The sequence below is a fragment of the Schistocerca nitens genome, chromosome 6 (genome assembly GCF_023898315.1).
Source record: "Schistocerca nitens isolate TAMUIC-IGC-003100 chromosome 6, iqSchNite1.1, whole genome shotgun sequence".
Classification (NCBI taxonomy): Eukaryota; Metazoa; Arthropoda; class Insecta; order Orthoptera; family Acrididae; genus Schistocerca; species Schistocerca nitens.
The window spans coordinates 240,840,892-240,866,435 of record NC_064619.1 but is presented as its reverse complement, the minus strand read 5'-3'; the positions used below and the strand labels follow the sequence as shown (position 1 = coordinate 240,866,435).

The following is a 25,544-nucleotide window of genomic DNA, read 5'->3' as shown; positions in this document are numbered from 1 at the left end:
ATCTGATAAGTGCTGTTCTCTTTGTTATAGGTGTTTACGTCACTCTAAGCTGTACTGTGTCATGCATTGTTTGTCGCATTCTGATAATGAGTGTTTACGGCCTATCACCACTCGCGCAGGCATGGCTTGCTTTTGTGTGTGCTACCGCCGCTTTAAAAAAAGAGAGAGAGAGAGAGAGAGAGAGAGAGAGAGAGAGAGAGAGAGAGAGGAATCGTCTCATTAGCGAAACAATGGCAAGAGACTGCTATTTGTTGTTACTTACACTGCTGCTTTCTTTGAAAATGATCAACAAGAACCAAATAATAGACTGCGTATGATAGAAGATGTTCTGAATGAGAGTTTAGCAAAACTTTTTCTCCATTTGAAAATTTTTCCAGATGCCTCTTTAGTACATTACATTCTGCACAGAAATTAGAGTCATCTTAGATTTAAAAATCTAGTCAATTGCCGTGCTTCATTTCTGACTGTATCACTATTATGCATAAGAATAATACGAATATAAACATGACATGATTATATTCTTCCGCGTTTGCTGTTGTCTCACTCTAGTTTCTTAGGCAGACAAAATTTAAATGAGATAGCAGCAAACACGAAAGAATACGTGGCAAAATGTTTATATTCATATTATTCTTATGGTGAAGAGAATACTGCATGTGATTCACAATTCATAAAAGTTCCTATTAGCAACCATCTCTTCTCACAGTTAGGAAAAAATTCAGAACGTAGAGTTGGCCATATTGACAAACATCCCTAACAGTCTTGCCAGTCGGATATTCGTAGTACATTGAAATGCTGCAACATTCGAAGATAAACAATACAGAATTTGTATTTACTTCGATGGATAATGTATGAAAATGCAGTGGTCGAAACTCGGGACGGAGGAAAAAAAGCTCGTCTTCCACCTTTTTTTTTAAATTTATTTACTGGCGCAGAGGTTTTGGAGCCAGTATTTATCTTTGTGCCTGCAAAGCATGCCTGTGTAGCACTACATATATTCGACGGCAGAAGTTAGATGTGGCGGCACCTACCATCATTTTTCAGAACTTCCGTTTACTTTGCACTCGATTCTAAGCTGCAGGTGGTTTTATGGATTACAAAAACCGGAAGAAAAGTGCGGCTTGGATTCGAGTAAATACGGTAGTGTTCAACCATTGTCTGGATATAGAGGAGAAGTGTGCTGGCTTCAAAGATGGCACAGACAGAGAGTCACCAACCATGTGGGTGACTGTGTTTACATCAAATTAGTAGTTAGAAATATGTTCGTGAGAGAATGAGAAAGAAGGATGGGGTACAAGCAACTCTGGAAAAGATGTTTTCCTTGCAGAAAAATTGCCGCCGGGGAATATCCACCCATCTAAAAGGTATGGTGCAATATACATCTAGTTACAGACAATATGCAACATACCTGGAAAGATGAAGAAGTGAAACAACGATGTATAAGACTACAGACAGTTGTATTGTCAGAGCACATCATCATGGAGTGTGGACTGCTTGGGGCAGGATGAGTGGTGTATGCTGTGGGAGAGAAGTGTTCATAATATAGCCTTGGATAGAATGCTGATGACAAGTTTAGCACAATAGTGTCAATACATGGATTGGAATTGTATGTCAGGAAGTCACAACAATGTGAGACGTGAAACACAAGAACATCCTTAATGAAAAACGGTGAGAAGAAAAAAGACAGAACTGTTAAGGAGGTCACAAGAAAATGATTGAAATTTAATGGTGTGCTTTTCTGTGTTCAGTACACCATTAATCAGTCATGCTGAAAAACATACAAAGTCACATTCTAAGAAATAAAACACTAGAATGATGTTTTCTAAAAGTAATTATTGACAGTAAGAATGAAGGTGAATCACTTAAAGAAATCCATTTATTAAATGAATAGCATTTTCAACAGGGATCTTTTTATACACATCAGGGATGTGGATAAACAGTGTTTAGTGTCCCTTCCAGTGGACATGAGATAGATATGAATGAGCTGGCATGGCTATCACAGCAGAAGTGCCGAATTACTTCAGGCATTTGCACTGGTGGCATTGTGTTTTTCCGTGTGCCTCTGTCTACGTGGTGTTTGGACTCTCTGCTTCCCTATAGCTTGACTCATACAATGTGTTTTTCATTCCTCTTCTGGAGTTATGCTCCCTGTCTTGTAGTCGAGCCACTGTCAATGAATATAGTAAGACTTCTGCTAACAGTGATGGTTTCCCAGCAGTGTCACACCCTTTGCAGATACAAAAGTGGTGATGTCAGAAGTTCTTACGTCTGCAATGTTCTTCCTTTCCTCAGTGGTAAACTGTGGTCACCAAGGACTGGCATTTTTGCTATGCTCGCAGGAAAAATTGACCTCCAAAAGCAGCAACAAAAGCTGCAGCAGGAGCAGATACAGGAACTGCTCAAAGAAAATGCTAAACTGCTCTGTACTCATTTCGCGCTGATGGTGGCCCAGGCACCTGCAGGAAAGTCACCTTCCTCACTGCCTTTGAGAACACTGTTCAGTAATTTTGATGAGCCTATGTAAAGGTGGGAGAATTACCTGCACTAGTTCTTGTTGCACTGCAGGTTATGGCCTATCATCGATCTAGTTGATAAGGATGCCTTGTTATTGTCCAGCAGTGCCACACTGTATGGAACTGTGCAGAATTTGAAGTCCTCTACTGAGCCTGAGAAACATAATCTTGAGGTTCTTTGTCCATCAAACCCATGTGGTGGTGGCCCGGTTACAGTGTAACCAGCACTACAAGCACCCCAAGCAGTCACATGTGCCATGGATCGCTGACCTACAAGGTCTCTAACTTAAGTGTCTGAGTGTCCCCAATGTGCTACCTTAAATGTGGACTCCCTAATTAGGTACACGACTGTGATTAACACCTAAACCCAAGATCCAAACTAAGGCATTGGCGTTGTCTGACCTTTCTTTAGAAGAAGTTGCTATGACTACAGACTCACATTCAACTTCCAGCACAGGTGAAGGACGTTACTGCCAACAATTGGTAGTAGGTTAAGTTAGATGTGCATAGTAAACAGCCCGCACCCCCCACCCCTCCCCATGATCCAGGTGCTGAGCCAATTGGCTTTGCTATCTGCTGAACTACCATATGTTGACGCCACTGATGATTCAAATGCAGTGACATTTCGGAACTGCCCATCTTTGCCTGTGTCAGGCACAGTAGATTCGAGTCAGTTGCAATGTCACAAACCCCACGTGTGACTTTTTCATGTTCTCAGAGGTTTCTTCTCTGCACCCATTTCCGCTCTAGCCGGTGATCATGCCTCGATTGTCACACGATGCATATTCAACAGGATTTCAAGTATGTAGACACCATGTATGGGGTATGCCACAAAATAGGCCACGTGCAATGGTTTGTGATAGTCGGTAGCCACGGGATACTTGTTGGAAACTGCGGTGTTTTCCTCAACTCAGAAAATGTCTCCGATGCCCCACAAGCATTGCCCCAGCAATTTCTGCTTACAGTGACTGTGGATAGGTGACCAATTGAGTTTCAGGCAAACAGAAGCAACATTCAGCCTTATTAAGTTAGATGAAATGAAAATGAAGTCCCATGCTTCTTTACAGAGCGTAGGGGAACGATGCGGGAGACCCGCACCGCCGTACTAGGCAAGGTCCTAATGGAGGTGGTTTGCCGTTGCCTTCCTCCGACCGTAATGGGGATAAATGATGATGATGAAGAAGACAACACAACAACACCCAGTCATCTCGAGGCAGGAAAAATCCGTGACCCCGCCGGGAATCGAACCCGGGACCCTGTGCTCGGGAAGCGAGAACGCTACCGCGAGACCACGAGGGGCGGACATTAAGTTAGATACATACAGGTTTTTTGGCTGCCCTGAATTGCAATGGCCACTACACCATGTTGTGTTTTATAGTTAACAGTGCATTCCTTTGAGGGGTGTAATGGGACATCTTCCTCTACCATTACCTTTTTTTAATATAGAAATAGTCAATACCAAATATACTTTCGATTCTTGTATAGGTGAACATTATCTCAGCCGTTTAACTAAATGAATTTCATTTGATTTTGTATACAGTGTGTTATATTTTGGGCTAAAATACACTCCTGGAAATTGAAATAAGAACACCGTGAATTCATTGTCCCAGGAAGGGGAAACTTTATTGACACATTCCTGGGGTCAGATACATCACATGATCACACTGACAGAACCACAGGCACATAGACACAGGCAACAGAGCATGCACAATGTCGGCACTAGTACAGTGTATATCCACTTTTCGCAGCAATGCAGGCTGCTATTCTCCCATGGAGACGATCGTAGAGATGCTGGATGTAGTCCTGTGGAACGGCTTGCCATGCCATTTCCACCTGGCGCCTCAGTTGGACCAGCGTTCGTGCTGGACATGCAGACCGCGTGAGACGACGCTTCATCCAGTCCTAAACATGCTCAATGGGGGACATATCCGGAGATCTTGCTGGCCAGGGTAGTTGACTTACACCTTCTAGAGCACGTTGGGTGGCACAGGATACATGCGGACGTGCATTGTCCTGTTGGAACAGCAAGTTCCCTTGCCGGTCTAGGAATGGTAGAACGATGGGTTCGATGACGGTTTGGATGTACCATGCACTATTCAGTGTCCCCTCGACGATCACCAGTGGTGTACGGCCAGTGTAGGAGATCGCTCCCCACACCATGATGCCGGGTGTTGGCCCTGTGTGCCTCGGTCGTATGCAGTCCTGATTGTGGCGCTCACCTGCACGGCGCCAAACACGCATACGACCATCATTGGCACCAAGGCAGAAGCGACTCTCATCGCTGAAGACGACACGTCTCCATTCGTCCCTCCATTCACGCCTGTCGCGACACCACTGGAGGCGGGCTGCACGATGTTGGGGCGTGAGCGGAAGACGGCCTAACGGTATGTGGGACCGTAGCCCAGCTTCATGGAGACGGTTGCGAATGGTCCTCGCCGATACCCCAGGAGCAACAGTGTCCCTAATTTGCTGGGAAGTGGCGGTGCGGTCCCCTACGGCACTGTGTAGGATCCTACGGTCTTGGCGTGCATCCGTGCGTCGCTGCGGTCCGGTCCCAGGTCGACGGGCACGTGCACCTTCCGCCGACCACTGGCGACAACATCGATGTACTGTGGAGACCTCACGCCCCACGTGTTGAGCAATTCAGCGGTACGTCCACCCGGCGTCCCGCATGCCCACTATACGCCCTCGCTCAAAGTCCGTCAACTGCACATACGGTTCACGTCCACGCTGTCGCGGCATGCTACCAGTGTTAAAGACTGCGATGGAGCTCCGTATGCCACGGCAAACTGGCTGACACTGACGGCGGTGGTGCACAAATGCTGCGCAGCTAGCGCCATTCGACGGCCAGCACCGCGGTTCCTGGTATGTCCGCTGTGCCGTGCGTGTGATCATTGCTTGTACAGCCCTCTCGCAGTGTCCGGAGCAAGTATGGTGGGTCTGACACACCGGTGTCAATGTGTTCTTTTTTCCATTTCCAGGAGTGTATATAAAAAGAAATTAATTTGTTAGAATTAATACAGCTCAAATTACTTTTCCTTTAGAAATATTTGAAATTATGAAATATCTGGCATACTTAAAATTCGTAATATGAACTGCACAATCTAATGTTAATTATTAAATTTATTTCTGGATTCATTTACAAAATAATGATATAACTTGGTGAAGATTCTTCTTTTGTCAAGAAAGTTTGTAAACTCTTTTGTTTTGTAAACTCTTTGGAATATTGTTAGTATTGCAGGATGTAGGTAGTAGTGGGCATGCTTCTGACGGAATCGGACATGTTTTTAATTTCAGCACTAACAATGTAATTATTGTTTTTATGGGAGTGGAAATTGTAAAGACACTGTGACTTAGAACATTGGGTAAAATTTAAAAAAAGTCATAGAAACAGAAACTACTTCATCAATTATCAGATCAACTGAAATGTACAAAGTTTAAGAAAATTCAGCCTCAAGAATCTACTTCTAGATGCAAGAACTGCAGCCAACAACGTAATAATCAAAATAAGTACAAAAAGTATTTTGTAAATCTTACACCTCTCAAAGCTTTTGAAACTAATCAAGAGACTAAGAAAAATTTAACAGTGATGTGAATGCTTAATTCACCATTGGCACAACATATTTTTGGCTTCAACAACTTTTCTGTTTTTGGTTTCCCGATAGTTGACAAAGCACATTTCATGACACAGATTTGGACTCTTTGCCACAGTCATAAGACCAGCTGTCTGAGAATAATTTGGGTCAGGCAAATAATTTTGAAGCACACATCTCCCTTAAGCTGTCAGCAATATATAAATATTGTGCACTCACCCCACTGTGTTTGTGACATGGTGAAGGCAGAGTTGCAGAATTGGCAGGACTTTGGCACACATTTTCCTATTTTGTTGAGTTAGTTGGCCATCTCTTTGGTGGTAATTCGAAAGCCAGACATCTCTGTATACCTCTGTGGCAATTTTAAACAGACACTCAACATCAATGTGTCATGGACTCACATCCAGTTCTGAAGCCAGAGTACATGTTGGCAAAGTTGTCAGGGGACCAGTATTTTTCATGCTTCAACTTGTGTTATGTTTACCTGCATTTGCTGCTGTACACTATTCCTCAGAATTTCTTAGTGCTCAACCCCTTTTGGACTTTCGCAGTTAAACAGCTTGTCTTTTGGAACTTCATCTGTGTCAGGAATTTATCAATGATATCTGGAGCAGTTGATTAAGGACATTTTCCAGAAAATTGTTTCCGCAGTACAGACAGGATAGTCAAAGTGCGTTCCTTCAGGAACAGATACGGTGTTGCATACATTTTTTTTCTGCTGTGGGATCATCTCAACATCACCCAGTGAGTCCTCATGCTTGCCACTGAGAAACAGTGCTGTCAAGTTGTCATTCCTCTGGCATTGTATCCTCTCATGGTACTACTGCAGCATGCATCACACTAGGGTACGTCTTGTATGAAGGCTTTGGTGTGGGGGCACCTTCTACTGGTCAGTGATTAACTGCCATATTGAACATCTTGTGCAGGTTTGTGGGGCCCATGCACAGAACTAGACTGTGTCACGGCATCAGTTTATTTCCTTGCCAGTTTCAGAATAACCTTGAGTCTGGCTGCAAATTGACTTTGTGGGCTGTTTTGTGGGAGGCACATAACCGTTAGTGGTCGATAACTGTAAAATTCCCTGGCTGTTGCCACCATTTCCAAGTCACCTGGGTAAGTGGGTTGGTCATTGCATTGTTCTGGTGGGAGGCTCTCAATTACAGCAGCATGCCCATCCACTTTCATCCGCACTGCATCCTCTGCTGTCCTACCTTCAACCGCAGAATAGCATGCCAATGGGGATAGCTCCCGCAACTACCATGCAAATACCATGGAATTTCAACTAGCACCATCCTTCCCCCACTTGCCAGCAGATGAAGGATTTCTTATACATAGCAGTTATGTGGATAAACATGGTTTAGTATCCCTACCAATGGAGATGGATGCAGATGAGATGGCAAGGTTATCACAGTGGAATGGAGCAAAATGCCGTCACAGAGGGTGCATGCGAAGCATGGCATGGACAGAGCCACTGACCCAGATGTTTGCCTGCCAGTGGCAATAAGCCTGGCCTGGTAATTCTTCTGCTGGTATTGTCATATTCAGACACAGCTCTTGTGTAGCACCATGTTCTGGGTTTCACTTGCTGAGTTGGTTCAGTCATCCGCAATGGTCACATTGTGTTTTTCTCCATACCCATCTCTACATGGTGTTCAGACACACTGCTCCTCTACAGATTGTGTTGTATGTTGAAATTTTCATTCAGTCCTCGGATTGTATTCAAACCACCGTCAGCTAATATAGTTAAATCTGTGCCAACAGTGATAGTTTTGTGGCACTGTCATGCCCTTTGAAGATACAAAGCAGTTTTTCTTTGGCCTGAGTCCCTTTTCATGACTCAAGAAGATAAATGAGATGTTGTTGTTGTTGTGGTCTTCAGTCCTGAGACTGGTTTGATGCAGCTCTCCATGCTACTCTATCCTGTGCAAGCTTCTTCATCTCCCAGTACCTACTGCAACCTACATCCTCCTGAATCTGCTTAGTATATTGATCTCTTGGTCTCCCTCTATGATTTTTACCCTCCACGCTGCCCTCCAATGCTAAATTTGTGATCCCTTGATGCCTCAAAACATGTCCTACCAACCGATCCCTTCTTCTAGTCAAGTTGTGCCACAAACTTCTCTTCACCCCAATCCTATTCAATACCTCCTCATTAGTTACGTGATCTACCCACCTTATCTTCAGCATTCTTCTGTAGCACCACATTTCGAAAGCTTCTATTCTCTTCTTGTCCAAACTGGTTATCGTCCATGTTTCACTTCCATACATGACTACACTCCATACAAATACTTTCAGAAACGACTTCCTGACACTTAAATCTATACTCGATGTTAACAAATTTCTCTTCTTCAGAAACGATTTCCTTGCCATTGCCAGTCTACATTTTATATCCTCTCTACTTCGACCATCATCAGTTATTTTACTCCCTAAATAGCAAAACTCCTTTACTACTTTAAGTGTCTCATTTCCTAATCTAATCCCCTCAGCATCACCCGATTTAATTTGACTACATTCCATTATCCTCGTTTTGCTTTTGTTGATGTTCATCTTATATCCTCCTTTCAAGATACTGTCCATTCCGTTCAACTGCTCTTCCAAGTCCTTTGCTGTCTCTGACAGAATTACAATGTCATCGGCGAACCTCAAAGTTTTTACTTCTTCTCCATGAATTTTAATACCTACTTCGAATTTTTCTTTTGTTTCCTTTACTGCTTGCTCAATATACAGATTGAATAACATCGGGGAGAGGCTACAACCCTGTCTCACTCCTTTCCCAACCACTGCTTCCCTTTCATGCCCCTCGACTCTTATAACTGCCATCTGGTTTCTGTACAAATTGTAAATAGCCTTTCGCTCCCTGTATTTTACCCCTGCCACCTTCAGAATTTGGAAGAGAGTATTCCAGTTAACGTTGTCAAAAGCTTTCTCCAAGTCTACAAACGATAGAAACGTAGGTTTGCCTTTTCTTAATCTTTCTTCTAAGATAAGTCGTAAGGTTAGTATTGCCTCACGTGTTCCGACATTTCTACGGAATCCAAACTGATCTTCCCCGAGGTCCGCTTCTACCAGTTTTTCCATTCGTCTGTAAAGAATTCGTGTTAGTATTTTGCAGCTGTGACTTATTAAACTGATAGTTCGGTAATTTTCACATCTGTCAACACCTCCTTTCTTTGGTATTGGAATTATTATATTCTTCTTGAAGTCTGTGGGTATTTCGCCTGTCTCATACATCTTGCTCACCAGATGGTAGAGTTTTGTCATGACTGGCTCTCCCAAGGCCATCAGTAGTTCTAATGGAATGTTGTCTACTCCCGGGGCCTTGTTTCGACTCAGGTCTTTCAGTGCTCTGTCAAACTCTTCACGCAGTATCTTATCTCCCATTTCATCTTCATCTACATCCTCTTCCATTTCCATTATACTGTCCTCAAGTACATCGCCCTTGTATAAACCCTCTATATACTCCTTCCACCTTTCTGCCTTCCCTTCTTTGCTTAGAACTGGGTTGCCATCTGAGCTCTTGATATTCATACAAGTGGTTCTCTTCTCTCCAAAGGTCTCTTTAATTTTCCTGTAGGCAGTATCTATCTTACCCCTAGTGAGACAAGCCTCTACATCCTTACATTTGTCCTCTAGCCATCCCTGCTTAGCCATTTTGCACTTTCTGTCGATCTCATTTTTGAGACGTTTGTATTCCCTTTTGCCTGCTTCATTTACTGCATTTTTATATTTTCTCCTTTCATCAATTAAATTCAATATTTCTTCTGTTACCCAAGGATTTCTATTAGCCCTCGTCTTTTTACCTACTTGATCCTCTGCTGCCTTCACTACTTCATCCCTCAGAGCTACCCATTCTTCTTCTACTGTATTTATTTCCCCCATTCCTGTCAATTGTTCCCTTGTGCTCTCCCTGAAACTCTCTACAACCTCTGGTTCTTTCAGTTTATCCAGGTCCCATCTCCTTAAATTCCCACCTTTTTGCAGTTTCTTCAGTTTCAATCTGCAGTTCATAACCAATAGATTGTGGTCAGAATCCACATCTGCCCCTGGAAATGTCTTACAATTTAAAACCTGGTTCCTAAATCTCTGTCTTACCATTATATAATCTATCTGATACCTATTAGTATCTCCAGGATTTTTCCAGGTATACAACCTTCTTTTATGATTCTTGAACCAAGTGTTAGCTATGATTAAGTTATGCTCTGTGCAAAATTCTACAAGGCGGCTTCCTCTTTCATTTCTTCCCCCCAATCCATATTCACCTACTATGTTTCCTTCTCTCCCTTTTCCTACTGACAAATTCCAGTCACCCATGACTATTAAATTTTTGTCTCCCTTCACTACCTGAATAATTTCTTTTATCTCGTCATACATTTCATCAATTTCTTCATCATCTGCAGAGCTAGTTGGCATATAAACTTGTACTACTGTAGTAGGCATGGGCTTTGTGTCTATCTTGGCCACAATAATGCGTTCACTATGCTGTTTGTAGTAGCTAACCCGCACTCCTATTTTTTTATTCATTATTAAACCTACTCCTGCATTACCCCTATTTGATTTTGTATTTATAACCCTGTAATCATCTGACCAAAAGTCTTGTTCCTCCTGCCACCGAACTTCACTAATTCCCACTATATCTAACTTTAACCTATCCATTTCCCTTTTTAAATTTTCTAACCTACCTGCCCGATTAAGGGATCTGACATTCCACGCTCCGATCCGTAGAATGCCAGTTTTCTTTCTCCTGATAACGACATCCTCTTGAGTAGTCCCCGCCCGGAGATCCGAATGGGGGACTATTTTACCTCCGGAATATTTTACCCAAGAGGACGCCATCATCATTTAATCATACAGTAAAGCTGCATGTCCTCGGGAAAAATTACGGCTGTAGTTTCCCATTGCTTTCAGCCGTTCGCAGTACCAGCACAGCAAGGCCGTTTTGGTTAATGTTACAAGGCCAGATCAGTCAATCATCCAAACTGTTGCCCCTGCAACTACTGAAAAGGCTGCTGCCCCTCTTCAGGAACCACATGTTTGTCTGGCCTCTCAACAGATACCCCTCTGTTGTGGTTGCACCTACGGTACGGCCATCTGTATCGCTGAGGCACGCAAGCCTCCCCACCAACGGCAAGGTCCATGGTTCATGGGGGAAGATAAATGAGATATCAGTCATTAATTGCAATAAATTGTCAAAATTCATTGGAAGGATAACTTTACATAGAGATCGGTCATCATGTCAAGGAAACAGTGCATAGGGATTTGAACAATGGAGTGTTACTTTAGGGTTTCTCAAGGTGTACATGTATCTTTTGCCGATACTGTGATGTAGTGCACAGTTTGGAATATTTAGTCCCAGTATTGCACTTTAATTATATTTTTATATTGAGGTAATATTAATTTTCAACTAATAATTGGAATGTGACCAATCCTGTATCGTAATGTAACAAGAAACAGTCAGTCAGAGCACTAAAATGAACACCATCTGCAATTTGGGCTGATTGGCTTTTGTTAGAGGTAACACTAAATTTATAAGAGAGTTACGAATATATCTGGTTATCAAGTTTTAGATCATGTTTATGTGGATTATTGGCTGAGTTCAGTTTAGAAACATTTGCATAAGTAAGAACCAGTGTCTCTGCATTCACTAAAATATTTCAGCTGTGATTGTTTTGGATGTAAGTACCTGAGTCAGAGCTGACATTAGGTTCATATCAGAGATACTACCTGTAACTTGCAGTAACTGTTTGTTAGGAATTAGAATTCACCTTAATGTAGTTTCAATAAAAAATGAGAAACTGAATGAAACACAGCTTGCAGTAGATCATCAACAAATTACACTACAATTCAAATAACAAAAGTCTACCATCTTTCTCTGTAGTAGCTGACCTGGTTTGCCATAGCCACTAGACAACAAACCTAAAACGTGATATCAAATGAAACAACAAGTTTACTGTTGTATTTCCACGCATCTCAAAGTTTTAAACCTCCATTATCAGGTGGATTTAGCTGTATTAATTGATGTGTGTTATGTGTTACAACTTTAGAATAACCTGTGGCACTGTTTCCTGTGGTCACTGACTCCTTTCTCTGATGTAATACATCACATATAAACAGTCACACTCTGTAAATAAAGATGGTGTCTAGAAACTAAACTTGTTGTTTCATTCAATATCAGTAACAGTCACTGTAAAGCCTAACCTACCAATGTTCATATTTAAAGCTACCATATGACGGCTCATAAATAAAACCCTAAAGTCTGTGAGGTTCTCTGCGTATGATCGGCATCTAAAGAAGAACTCTGCTGTACACCTGACCTAACTGCAGATTGACTATGCAATAAAAAATTTAATGGCATAGTGGATTGCATTTATAACACAATCTACTCGGTCCTAGATTCTGTCTCATTTTCCAAACGGTATAGCTGGTTTAGCAGTATCCAGTTTGCTCTGCTGAACATTTATCTCAGTCGCTGCCTTTTGAGGATTACATTACCTGATAGAAGGATTCACAAAGGAAATTAACATAAATTTTAACAAGGCTTATGATAACCTTTGGCACTGAAAACAAACTGAATTTGTTATGAGATCAATATATGAGGAGTAGTCACAATAAAGTTTTAATTATCAAAAAAGACATCATGCTGTGACCAAGAAACATTGTTAGTTTTCCCCTATATTTTCACTGTTCAGCACAACACATTTTTCCCAATGATGGATGATTTGGCAGAAACTTTGGTCATACCATCTACATTTTGGATGTTCGGGATATGTTCCTCCTCGAAATTACCTCAGGATCATTCTGGAAATGCTTGCCATGCAATGATTTCTTCATTTGAAGAACAAGAAAAAAGCAACTGGATATCATGCCAGGAGAAAACAAGAGGCGATGGGGAGGGAGGCAAAATTTGACAGCTCACAGTAGCAGCATGTGTAACTATGTCCTGTGCAGAATCAGCAGGCTGGGACATTTTGTGGAGAGCCTTTCGTAAGGTCTTCAGATTTCAGTAGCATGTTGCTCTTACAGTTTGCCCCTTACAACCACAATCTGTTACACCACACCATGGCAGTATCAAAAAATATCACCATCACCCAGCCTGACGATGGGTGAGTCTTCATCCTTTTCAGTGGTACTGAATCCACACGTTTACATTGCTTGATATGTTCTTTTGTCTCTGGGTCTTAGTGATTCACCCAGCACCCATCTGTGGAGATTAGGCAGCTAAAGAACTCATATGGATCAGCCTGACACTGCTGCAATATTTCCATTACTGCCTCAGTTCAGTGAGCTCTTTGAGTTTGTGTGAATGGTAGAGTATCCCAGCAGACAGTGATTTTTTCCATGGCCAAAATATCGTTTATGTTGGAAACTGAACCACGACCAGTTTTCAATTTTATGCTATTGCTTCAGTATTTTTGATCAGTCTTTGAGCACAGGGCCTCCACTTCTCTTGGAATTCCCAGTTTTACATGGAGAGATAGTCTGCCACTTCATTCTTTGTTCATTCAGATTTTTCTGTCTGCAATGGAAGCACTTGCACTATCTTAACATGTCATGTAACAGTGAACTGTTGCTGTGCACTTCCATAAACTCAGCATGGATTCTTACAGCAGTGATTCTCTACAAATGCAGAAAGCAAATTACTCAAAAATAGACTACTTTATCACTGGTCTGTACCATTTTATTTTGGATCCTCTTGTAGTATGCAATGGAATTGTGATGGGGGGATTTCAGTTTGTACCAGGATTGCAGACATGTACCACAAACAAAAACATCAATCATGGAACATTATTTTTTGAGGTGATGCCTAAAACTATGCCTCGTATATAAATCCCAATTAGTAGTCAAATAATGTGGAGTGTATATATCTATCTTTTTTGACATATATCATTTTTTAACATAGAGAAGTTGTATAATCATCTACCACAGATGTACACAGTGGAATGTTTGAGTCACAGAGATGTACCACATGACCTTATATTCCGAATAATATAACTATATCAGAACACTGAGTGCTATATGCAGATCTAACAAAGAGGATCTATTTGTTTTAACATTTAAAGTGAAGTCCAACAATGTAATAGCTTGTCAACATTTCTCATCTTCATTTTAATGAATGAAGATATTAAAGTAGTAAAGAGAAAGGGCCATACTACAAAATGCTTTGGTTTGCACTGATGATATCATGATATGGGGAGAATCAGAGGCAAAGGGTCATGACAAACTAGAGCATTAGCAAAAAGAATTCCAAAAAATGTCACAGACAGGCACAACAATAAGACTGCTACACAAGTAAGCTTTTGGCCAAAAGACCTCCTTCTGAATTATGCGATCGACACACAACTCACACACACATGACCACACTGTCCCTGAGTGCCAAAACCAGTCTTGCCTCAGCTGCCAGAGCCAGAGACATTGGTCATGTGTTTGTGAGCTGCATTTGTGTGTGGCACTCTATCCTTTTCATAATATTGTCATTATTCCAGCCTGGATTTCCCATTGTATGATTTTGGGCATATGATAAATAGAATAAAGACAGCTGACTTGGTAATGGCTTCGACCTCTTGTTTTGTCTGCCTTCCACTTCATTTGCGCATACATAGTGCATCCCACATAACTCAATCTGCTGCACGACATCCTTAGTCATCCTCAGCAATTCCTTCCTTGAATAGCTCATACTGTTGTTGTTCGAATGATGCTATTTTGTCTTAAAATACATCCTATGAGTTTCTCTCTTCTTGTTTAGATGTGCCTCCAGAGATATCTGATTTCCTGTACTCTTCTCAGTAACTCTTTTTTGTATCCCGCCCGGAAGGAGGTGCGAGGGTCTGCTCCTGAAAAACTTGAAGGTTGGCCGAATGAAGGAAGCATGTAGGAGCAAGTGAGGTAAAACATGTTGGTACTGCAAGTAAGTAAAAGGGGTTTACCGGTGCATGAATATATGCAGAGGGATACTTAACTTTGTACAGATGAGCATGTAGGTGCAAAGCCTTAGACCCGTCGTAACTAGTGCAGAGTCTCTATACCAAGTGAAGCTGGAGTGAAGTGTCCCAGCTGTCTGCTCTTGATGAACTGGGAAGTGGAGCCGCACTCATAGAGCTGCACAGCGTTGGCTGGAGGGCGCTGTGGATGGCGGAGATCTTCCGCTCTCGTAGTGCCAACGTTAGAACGGGCACCTATGCTGTGGCATCGTAGCTATCGATATCACACTCTTCATTGGTAATTCTCTCTTCCACTTACCTTCATCATCATCCAGTAGCATCAAATCTCCAGGGCTTCTAGCCGTCTTTAGATTTTCCTATTGGTTATGTTTTACATCCATGTAAGGTCATACTCCAAACAATGCTTTCATGATCCGTTTCATTACTTGCACAATGATGTTCTTGTTGGTGAGTAAGTTCTTTCTCAAATTAAATGCAGACCTGCTCTATTCTGTTCACAATTTCTTTTCAGCTTCTAGCATATCTTGTTCCTGCTTCCCAGATAGGTAAATCCATCTATAACTTCTAACTTCTCTCTTCCAATTTGCATTCTTCTGTTCTCCATATCATCACTTTAGCCTTTCTTCTGTTTATTCTCATACCATACTAACTTTCTCCAGATTTTCTTTCACCTCAATACCCACAGCAACATCATCTATGTAATGCAGCATGTCTATTTACTGACCACTGATTTTCATACCCATCTCAGTTGTTTCACAAACTTGGTCTACACCTTCTTGAATGTAAGCACTGAATATAAGAGGAGAGAGAGCACACCCTTGCCTCACACCTTTTCTAATGCTTGCTTCTCATTCCCTATGAAAAGCCCTGATTACAGTCACTTCATTCTCACAGAAGGATAATCTGCATGTCTTTGTGTTTCAGATCGGTCTTCTTCAGTACTCTGAACATTTCTTGCCAGATAACATTATCAAAAGCCTTTTCCAAGCCTACAAAGGTAATGTAAGTTGGTTTATTTTTCTGTAACTGCTTCTCAATCAGAAGCCTCAGTGCCAGAATCACTTCTCTTGGTCCTAGCATCCTCCTGCATTCAAACTGATTTTCACTCACCTGCTCTTCAACTCTCCTCAAAATTATCTTCATGAGAATTGTTTATGCATGTGATTTCGGGTTTCAGCAATGCCATTTTCTTGCCGCCTCCAGTATTCTTGATTAGTTCTGCCAGAACGGCATCAGAGTTTATTTCTTTATTCTACCATAGGTCTTCAAGAGTTCTCTTGTACAATGTCATCTCCTTTGTTATCTTCATCTGCTTCCTGTTCTTTTCCTGTTACATCCTCTATCTAGAGATACTCTGTCATTCAATTCCTCAATGTATTCTTTTCACCTCCTTGTCACATCTTCACCAAACAGTTTCAGATATACAGATGATACTTTTGTTGTTTGGTCCCATGGAAGTGAGAATTTAAACAGCTTTTCAGAACATTTTAATTCAATCCACCCTAATATTTGTTTCGCAATGAAGGTGGAAAAGAATGGCTACCTTCCCTTCCTTGATGTGTTTCTCAGGAGGGAGCATGATGTTGGGACCTGCCATTTTTAGGATGCCAACTGACACCAGTTTGTACCTTCAGGCTGATGGTTGTCACCATTTGGTATAGCATGGAGGGTACTTCTTATCTAGCCCACATAATTTCAGGCCCTTAAAGTTTGCCAGCTGGGTTGGTCCACCTCTACAGCAAGTCACCTTTACCCAGAAGGGTTAGAGTGAAAGGCTGATCGGGTGCATATTGTGCTACTAAAAATATGTGAATCAGGTAAGCGATGTAACAAACGAGGTGGCACCTAAGTCTACAGCCTCTTTGGCTTATGCAGGTAGCATTTCCAAAAGGACGGGTCATATTCTGGTAAAGCTCAGTGGTAATTGTGTTTTCTGACCTCATCTAAAATTAAGGCCCTTTTAGGGTCTGTAAAGGATGATCTTGAGTGGCATCAAGCAGGTGTTTACTATACTTCCTTGCAGGTGTGGCTTGTCACTGGTCAGTCCATCGGGAACAGGAAACCAGTGTATTGAACATAAATGTCACACATGCTTACAATGGCTGAACAAATCCACTAGTACACATTGTCATGATTCCAGTTACTCTATGAAATATATCAATACAGAGATTCTGGCACATATTTCTAGCTACTGGCATAGTGTCATTAAAGAAGAGTTTATTTTGCAAGTGAACTTAAAAATAGATACGGAGGTTTCTGCTTAAATTCTGCTTGGAATCCTGCACTCTCTCTCTCTCTCTCTCTCTCTCTCTCTCTCTCTCTCTCTCTCTCTAGCCGCCCCCCCCCCCCTCCACCCTCTCTCAACAACAGAGGGACAGGGTTTATGTTACTTGCTCACTCTTTGATAATGTATATTCACTAATGATATTTCCTAATGCTGGTCATCTTTGGTTGTGTGGTAGCACTAGTTGTTGACAGTGTATGTGGTGTCTTTCTGCATATTACCTGCATACCAAGGTATTACATATCCTTACACGGCTCTCTCATGTGACATCTATTCCTTGAAAATGATGGGGAGTGCACCTGTCAAAATGTTGCAGACTGTTGAAAACCTTGCCAGGCTGCATTTCTGTAAGTTATATGAACATTTTATAGATCAGGAAGAATGCAAGTTTCTTAGATTGTCCCAATTTTGACATAAAATTTGGTAATAGTGACAATGACAGACCACCTGGCAGCCGTCTCCAGGCAAATGAAATAAAGTTCATCCAGCCTTCCCTTCAGAAACACAGGAAGGTTACATAATGAACGAAGGTGTACAACAGCAAATTCATTTGGAAAGGTGCCCGACTGATACAATAAAATTCAAAAGAGTATAATGGTGTAGTAATTGAAAAAAAGCCTTTAATCAGAATCCCAAGACAACACACTGAAAGAACTGTACAAGGCAAAGACCTATTGTGTGAATCTCGCCAAATGTTATAAAAACAGATCCTCGATGACATTGACAAGAGTTGCACAAATATTATTATGTCATAAATAAAAATTTTTGGCTGAATAGGATAACATGGAAGTAAAGTAAGTTTTGCTGGCATGAAGTACATAAGAATTATATTCCAGCTTTCCCTGGATTGGGTGAACTCTTGGCACAATTTTTTGTAAATACTGCAGTGTATTATTATTATTATTATTATTATTATTATTAATATTTAGCTGACTGTGTCAAATTTTCTGTTATGTCTAGTAAGCGTATGTTAAAGACTTGCTATGTGTGTGGTGTTTTTTGATAGGCTTCCCGGGTACCAAAAAGGTAATTCTCAACATTCTTTTTTTTTTTTTAAATGATTAATTTCCAAAAGAACATGAAAGATTTTTCAATGTTTTATAAATTCTCTCAGTAAAGAACCTTTCATAATATGAAAAAAGTTGCACATTTAGACCCTTTCATGATATGAAAAAAGTTGCAAACCTGTACTTATCCTACAGTTCTCTTTTCCTGTTATATATGCCTTATGGTATCCAAGGGTTTATGAAACTCCATTGATATCATATAGATCTGACTGGGGAATCACTGTTGAAGGTGGGAAAGAGTCCGGATACTTTAACAACTGCAGGAATCCATATCCATACATAAATAAAACTGACTGCATTATTAGAGCTATCTGATTTTCTATTCCAAAACTTTGTTAGTTGCAAAAGATGAATGTTTTTTATTACAAAAACATTCAAACTTAAGTTGTAAATTATTTTACTTTTTGGAAGCATTTTTATTTATGATTATATTTATTTTAGTATACCAACATAACAGAAAATACAACTGCATTTTCTTATAATCTAGAGACATAAACACATATAATTCATTGCTTTGAGATTACTTTCATACATTTCCCACATGCAGATTTCTTACAGGCTATCATACACAGATGAGCCAAAACATTACAACAATCTGCTTAATAGCATGTTGGTCTACCTCTTGAATTCAAAACAGCAGTGATTCTGTGTGGCATGGAACGCAAACAGCAGTGATTCTGTGTGGCATGGAATGCAAAACAGCAGTTATTCTGTGTGGCATGGATATGAAAAGTCCTTGATAGGTTTCTAGAAGTATGTGGCACCTCATGTCAACACAGACGTCACATAATACCCATAACTTAAGGGCCAGTGGTTTGTGCATTCAGAGCTGGTGTCCAACAGTGTCTTTGATGTGTTCATTCAGGTTCAAACCAGGCAACAGTGGCCAAGACACCTACATGAGGTCATTACTGTGTACATGGAAAGTTATCCTCTTTGAAGATGTCATCTCTGTCAAAGAATACATCAAGCATGGAGCAATGAAGGTGGTCGACAATAATGTTTACATAGTGTTGCCTTCAGTTAATACCACAGGTATTATGGGAGCTCAGGTAAAGTCGTTAATAGCACAGTACTGCTCCACCAGCATGCATTTGTAAGCAGTTCATGTGTTTAGCAACTGTTTGCCTGGATGACAGCATATTCAGACATGATCATGAAACCAGCTTAACAAGAAATGCACATAATCTAGTAAGTCAACATGTTTCCATTGATCCACAGTCCAATTTCAATGATCCTGCAACTGCTGCAATTGTAATTGACAGTGTCATTGAGTCAACATGGGAACAAGTAGGAATTGTCTGCTGTGGATCCCCACATTCGACAATGTGCACTGAGCTCCAAAACATTTTTGCCTACACCAGCATTTTAATCTGCCATCAGATCTTCCAAAGATCATGCTTTACAAAGTCAGAAGGCTCCAATCTCCACATTCTGAGATGAGGCATGGATGTATAATACACTATTTTACCTCCTCATGGTTTCATTGTCCTCCAACTCTTTTCTATGGATCCTCACAACAGTAACAACCGAACAGCCAACCAGGTTCACTATTTTTATGATGCTTACTCCCAGTCGCCACACCATAACAATCTGCGATTTGTCACATCGCTTATGTCAATGGATTTTCCTCACTTGCGGTCTGTGTCATCACTGGAATGGAGCTTATATACTTTCCTTACTACATCCTATGACTGCAACACCACGAGGTACTATTCAGTCTCAAGGTGGGCACACACTAATACTTCCAATATCACATCCTTGTCACCCATGGTAACCCCAGTGCGAGTATCTTGATTGTGTCTTCTCCCTCTGCAGCATCTTTACCAGAACTGCAACCTCATACTCAACTGCCATCTTGAGAGAGCCTTGCCATCATTTAGGATATCAGCCCGTATCTCGAGTAGAGCAGCGCGGTCAAAGGACTTTACATTCAGCTATGAGGTAGAGGTCACATACTGCTCTACCCAGTTCTTCCCTCTGCACTTTATATACATGAAAACACAGGGTGCCTTCAGTTACCTGCTATTCCAACTGATGACCTTTGGATGAGTGGCCATCTGAAGTCAATTGTCTGCACGAACAAAGCAGGTCATATTTCCTTCTCCTTCATCTCATTTTCATTCCTCGTAGTATTTCTTGATGTTGGTCCCAGCTTTCTAAGTTGTTTTGATAGTATATCAGTTATTGTTGTTGTTGTTGTTGTTGTTGTTGTGGTCTTCAGTCCTGAGACTGCTTTGATGCAGCTCTCCATGCTACCCTATCCTGTGGAAGTTTCTTCATCTCCCAGTACCTACTGCAACCTACATCCTTCTGAATCTGCTTAGTGTATTCATCTCTTGGTCTCCCTCTACGATTTTTACCCTCCACGCTGCCCTCCAATGCTAAATTTGTGATCCCTTGATGCCTCAGAACATGTCCTACCAACCGGTCCCTTCTTCTTGTCAAGTTGTGCCACAATCTCCTCTTCTCCAAAATTCTATTCAATACCTCCTCATTAGTTATGTGATCTACCCATCTAATCTTCACCATTCTTCTGTAGCACCACATTTCGAAAGCTTCTATTCTCCTCCTGTCCGAACTATTTATCGTCCATGTTTCACTTCCATACATGGCTACACTCCATACAAATACTTTCAGAAACGACTTCCTGACACTTAAATTTATACTCGATGTTGACAAAATTTCTCTTCTTCAGAAACGATTTCCTTGCCATTGCCAGTCTACATTTTATATCTTCTCTACTTCGACCATCATCAGTTATTTTGCTCCCCAAATAGCAAAACTCCTTTACTACTTTAAGTGTCTCATTACCTAATCTAATTCGCTCAGCATCACCCGACTTAATGCGACTACATTCCGTTATCCTCGTTTTGCTTTTGTTGATGTTCATCATATATCCTCCTTTCAAGACACTGTCCATTCCGTTCAACTGCTCTTCCAAGTCCTTTGCTGTCTCTGACAGAATTACAATGTCATCGGCGAACCTCAAAGTTTTTATTTCTTTTCCATGGATTTTAATACCTACTCCGAATTTTTCTTTTGTTTCCTTTACTGCTTGCTCAATATACAGATTGAATAACATCGGGGAGAGGCTACAACCCTGTCTCGCTCCCTTCCCAACCACTGCTTCCCTTTCATGCCCCTCGACTCTTATAACTGCCATCTAGTTTCTGTACAAATTGTAAATAGCCTTTTGCTCCCTGTATTTTACCCCTGCCACCTTTAGAATTTGGAAGAGAGTATTCCAGTCAACATTGTCAAAAGCTTTCTCTAAGTCTACAAATGCTTGAAACGTAGGTTTGCCTTTCCTTAATCTTTCTTCTAAGACAAGTCGTAAGGTCAGTATTGCCTCACGTGTTCCAATATTTCTAGGGAATCCAAACTGATCTTCCCCGATGTCGGCTTCTACCAGTTTTTCCATTCGTCTGTAAAGAATTCACGATAGTATTTTGCAGCTGTGACTTAGTAAACTGATAGTTCGGTAATTTTCACATCTGTCAACATATCAAGTATATCAGTTGTCAGTCATTAATTGTGTCAGTCTGTCTTTTGGTTAGCTCAGCAAGCAGTGCAGCTAAGAGCCCCTAGATGCCTGTGGGTGTCTTTTGACATCCACCCCATCTACCTTTGCTCATGTTGCTTGAGAAATGACAACTTAGTTCTTGTCACAAAAAAATCAGAACACAACCACTTGTTTTCTGTAAGCAGCAGGCACTATCCATCATACTCTTGCAGAGAAATTTTTTTTCATATTTTATTACATGTTATCTGTCTTGAGCTGACTGCAATCTAATTAAAGAGAATTACACCAGATGCGTTTCACTTTTATTTACAAAGCATCTTCTGTGGTATTGGTGTTTCTTTACATAACCTGCTCCTTCCCTTCTTGCTAGCTGTGGTTGGTGTCGACAGGCTTCATTTCACATCTGCTCTTCACAGTTTTAGGCATTTTGCGTTATTTCCTGCGTTACAGTATTTACAATTGACTTTCTTAACTGTTTTTCATTCATCACTGCCCTGAATGAATGAACTGCAGTGATGAATGAAAAACAGTTAAGATGACAGATGTTAACACCTGCTGTGGAAGATGGCCACGCAAACAAATGTAAAATTGTTTTCATCTGCCATCTCATATACAGGGTGTACCAAAAAGAATCATCCAATTTGGCACATCTATGTTTCTGAAACTAATAAACACATATGACGAATTTTCCTCTTTGATGAAAGGGAATTTTTTTAAAAATACATTTTCATAGTGTTCAATACGCCCCCTTCAGATGCACAGCGTATGTCAATGCTGTATTCTAGTTGTTCTCACACTGCAGCAAGCATGTCTTGAGTTACAGCTTCCATACCTGCTGTTATGCACTGTCTCAGTTCATTCATTGTTGTTGCTGGTTATGGAGGCACATAAAAATTTTTATAAACCCTCACAAGAAATAATCACATACAGTCGGATCTGGTGATCTTGGAGGCCAGTAATGCGAGGCTGAATCATACAGTCCAGTGCAACAGATCCATCATTCAGTAATCCTTTGATTTAAAAATTCCCGCACTTCCAGTGCACACTGCTGCTACCTAGTGGGAACCATGTAAAACTCATGAGTTTGCTCTTTCCAACAGTGTGTTGTTCACGCATGTTTCTCAAATAATGTAATAGTTATGATTTTTTTTAAATTGGATGATTCTTTTTGATACACCTTGTATTTAATTTCCACTGACAACTTGCACATTCTTCTAAAGCTATATTGTGTTATATCTAAAAACAAATATGATGTGACTTACCAAACGAAAGTGCTGGCAGGTCGATAGACACACAAACAAACACAAACATACACACAAAATTCAAGCTTTCGCAACCAACGGTTGGTTCATCAGGAAAGAGGGAAGGAGAGGGAAAGATGAAAGGATGTGGGTTTTAAGGGAGAGGGTAAGGAGTCATTCCAATCCCGGGAGCGGAAAGACTTACCTTAGGGGGGAAAAAAGGACAGGTATACACACTGTGTGCGAGTGTATACCTGTCCTTTTTTCCCCCTAAGGTAAGTTTTTCCGCTCCCGGGATTGGAATGACTCCTTACCCTCTCCCTTAAAACCCACATCCTTTCGTCTTTCCCTCTCCTTCCCTCTTTCCTGATGAAGCAACCGTTGGTTGTGAAAGCTTGAATTTTGTGTGTATGTTTGTGTTTGTTTGTGTGTCTATCGACCTGCCAGCACTTTCGTTTGGTAAGTCACATCATCTTTGTTTTTAGATATATTTTTCCCACGTGGAATGTTTCCCTCTATTATATAGCTATATTGTGTTACATATACAAAAATGTAATAAATAACTCAAAAATGATTTTGAGTTGTAATGTTACCTACACTGCTTAGCAATATGTTTTGCATCACCTGCATATTTATGAACATGCATGGACACATATTTGAGGATCACAGAGAATGAAAGAGTTAGTCTTATGAAACAGAAATAAAAATAAGACTAATACAAAATAGTTAAGGCAGTTTATTTGAAAGTGCAGATCTTTTCACATCTACGAAATTAAAATTTTCTGCTGAGTAATATTCATCATACTAACATTCATCATAGTGGGTATCACAGCCATAAATTTATTAAATGAACAGAGCATTTTTCACTTAGGCTGTATTTATTTTGATTTCTTTTTTCATTCCACAACTAGTTTTGAATTTTTAAGTCATTATCAAGTGTTCATTACCACCAAGAAATGCAAAGACAATGGAACTTGAATTAGTGGAAAGATGGTCACCTGCAAAAAGATGCTGTACTTGTAAAAATGGTAGTGTATTCGCATTAGATGCTTCCATTCATTTTGGTTGACAAATCTTTGTAATCTTGATTGTCTGACAGATAGCTGGTGTGCATAAGGCAAGAAATCTCCAAAGATATAACAATGATAACGAATAAAAGTAAGGGATAGCCACAAAATCTGAGTGTTCTTTTTACATATACATAAACAAAGAATGGAATAAGTATAAAATTATTAAAAAGATATGGTGCACCAAAATGGGAAATTCTGAAATTTAAAAATTTCACTTAGTATGTAGACAACGTAAATAATCCTATCTGTCAGTGTGGAAACTAGGAATGGAATTGTTGCTTTCAATTTGATTAGCCAACAATTGCAAGTTGAATAAAATTATTGAAGAATAAATTTAAACAAATGCAGCCTAAGTGAAAAATGCCACATTTATTTAACTCAGTTTCATGTTGCTCTACCCTGTACATTGAAATATTGTTTGCTCCTCCTTGGCATGCCGCCCACGAGGTGATTGGGACGTTGCTGGCCAAGCCTCATCCCTCTTCTACAATGGCCCTCCTGAGACCATGCAGTCTGTAAGAAGGGTTCCTGTGACAATGCTCTGCAAGTTTCAAATGCCCCAAGCATGCTCACTCAGATTCATAACAGCCGATATCACAGACCATTCCATCCAGTTGATTCCTGCCTCCACAAGGAAGGTTTTCACAAGGTGCACATGTTGTGCTTGTGTATTTCCTTCTTGAAAGGTGAACCTATTGCCTAAACACTGATTGTGTGGTAGGAGGATACTATCCCAATTCTGCACAGACCTCAAATTACTCTCAATAGTGACTAGAGCCATCCAACATTATACATGATATCTGTCCAAAATGCAACTGATCTGCGACCCTGCTGAACCTGGTGGGAGGGGCTTGTCTGAGACATTCCCCGGTACCTCTTAACCTCCATATTCATCCGTGATTATGATCGGGCAACAAACAAAGCTTGCACTCATCAAGGTTCCATTCCAGGTGTTCCCTTACATACCTTCTTCACTCACCTTGGTGCTAGAGATTTACGCTATTGTTCATAATAGACACCTAGGTGCAAATTGATCATTTGGACATATTTGCATACTGTCTGATTCGGCATAGCTGCCCACTCCCAGTCAGTTCCAAAAAGGCAGCACACCCTTCTATTGAATTCCTTTTGGGGTACTTATTTGTAGGGAACGGTCATGTCCACAGGTGACTACTAACAGGCAGATCTTCCGCTTTAGCTTTTGGCCAAACAGCCTTCTTCTGAAGTAGAAAACACACACACGAGTTTGGCCACATGTGTGCGAGTTGTGCTTGTGTAATGTGTGTTTTTGTATGTGTGTTTTCTACTTCATGGAAA

General features: G+C 40.8%; 1 protein-coding gene across 2 annotated transcripts in view; it reads right to left on the bottom strand.

The window, feature by feature from the left end:
• The window catches only part of LOC126263729 (gamma-tubulin complex component 6), a 259,126-nt gene that overhangs the window by 214,840 nt on the left and 18,742 nt on the right, over positions 1-25,544 (bottom strand). The window lies entirely within an intron of this gene.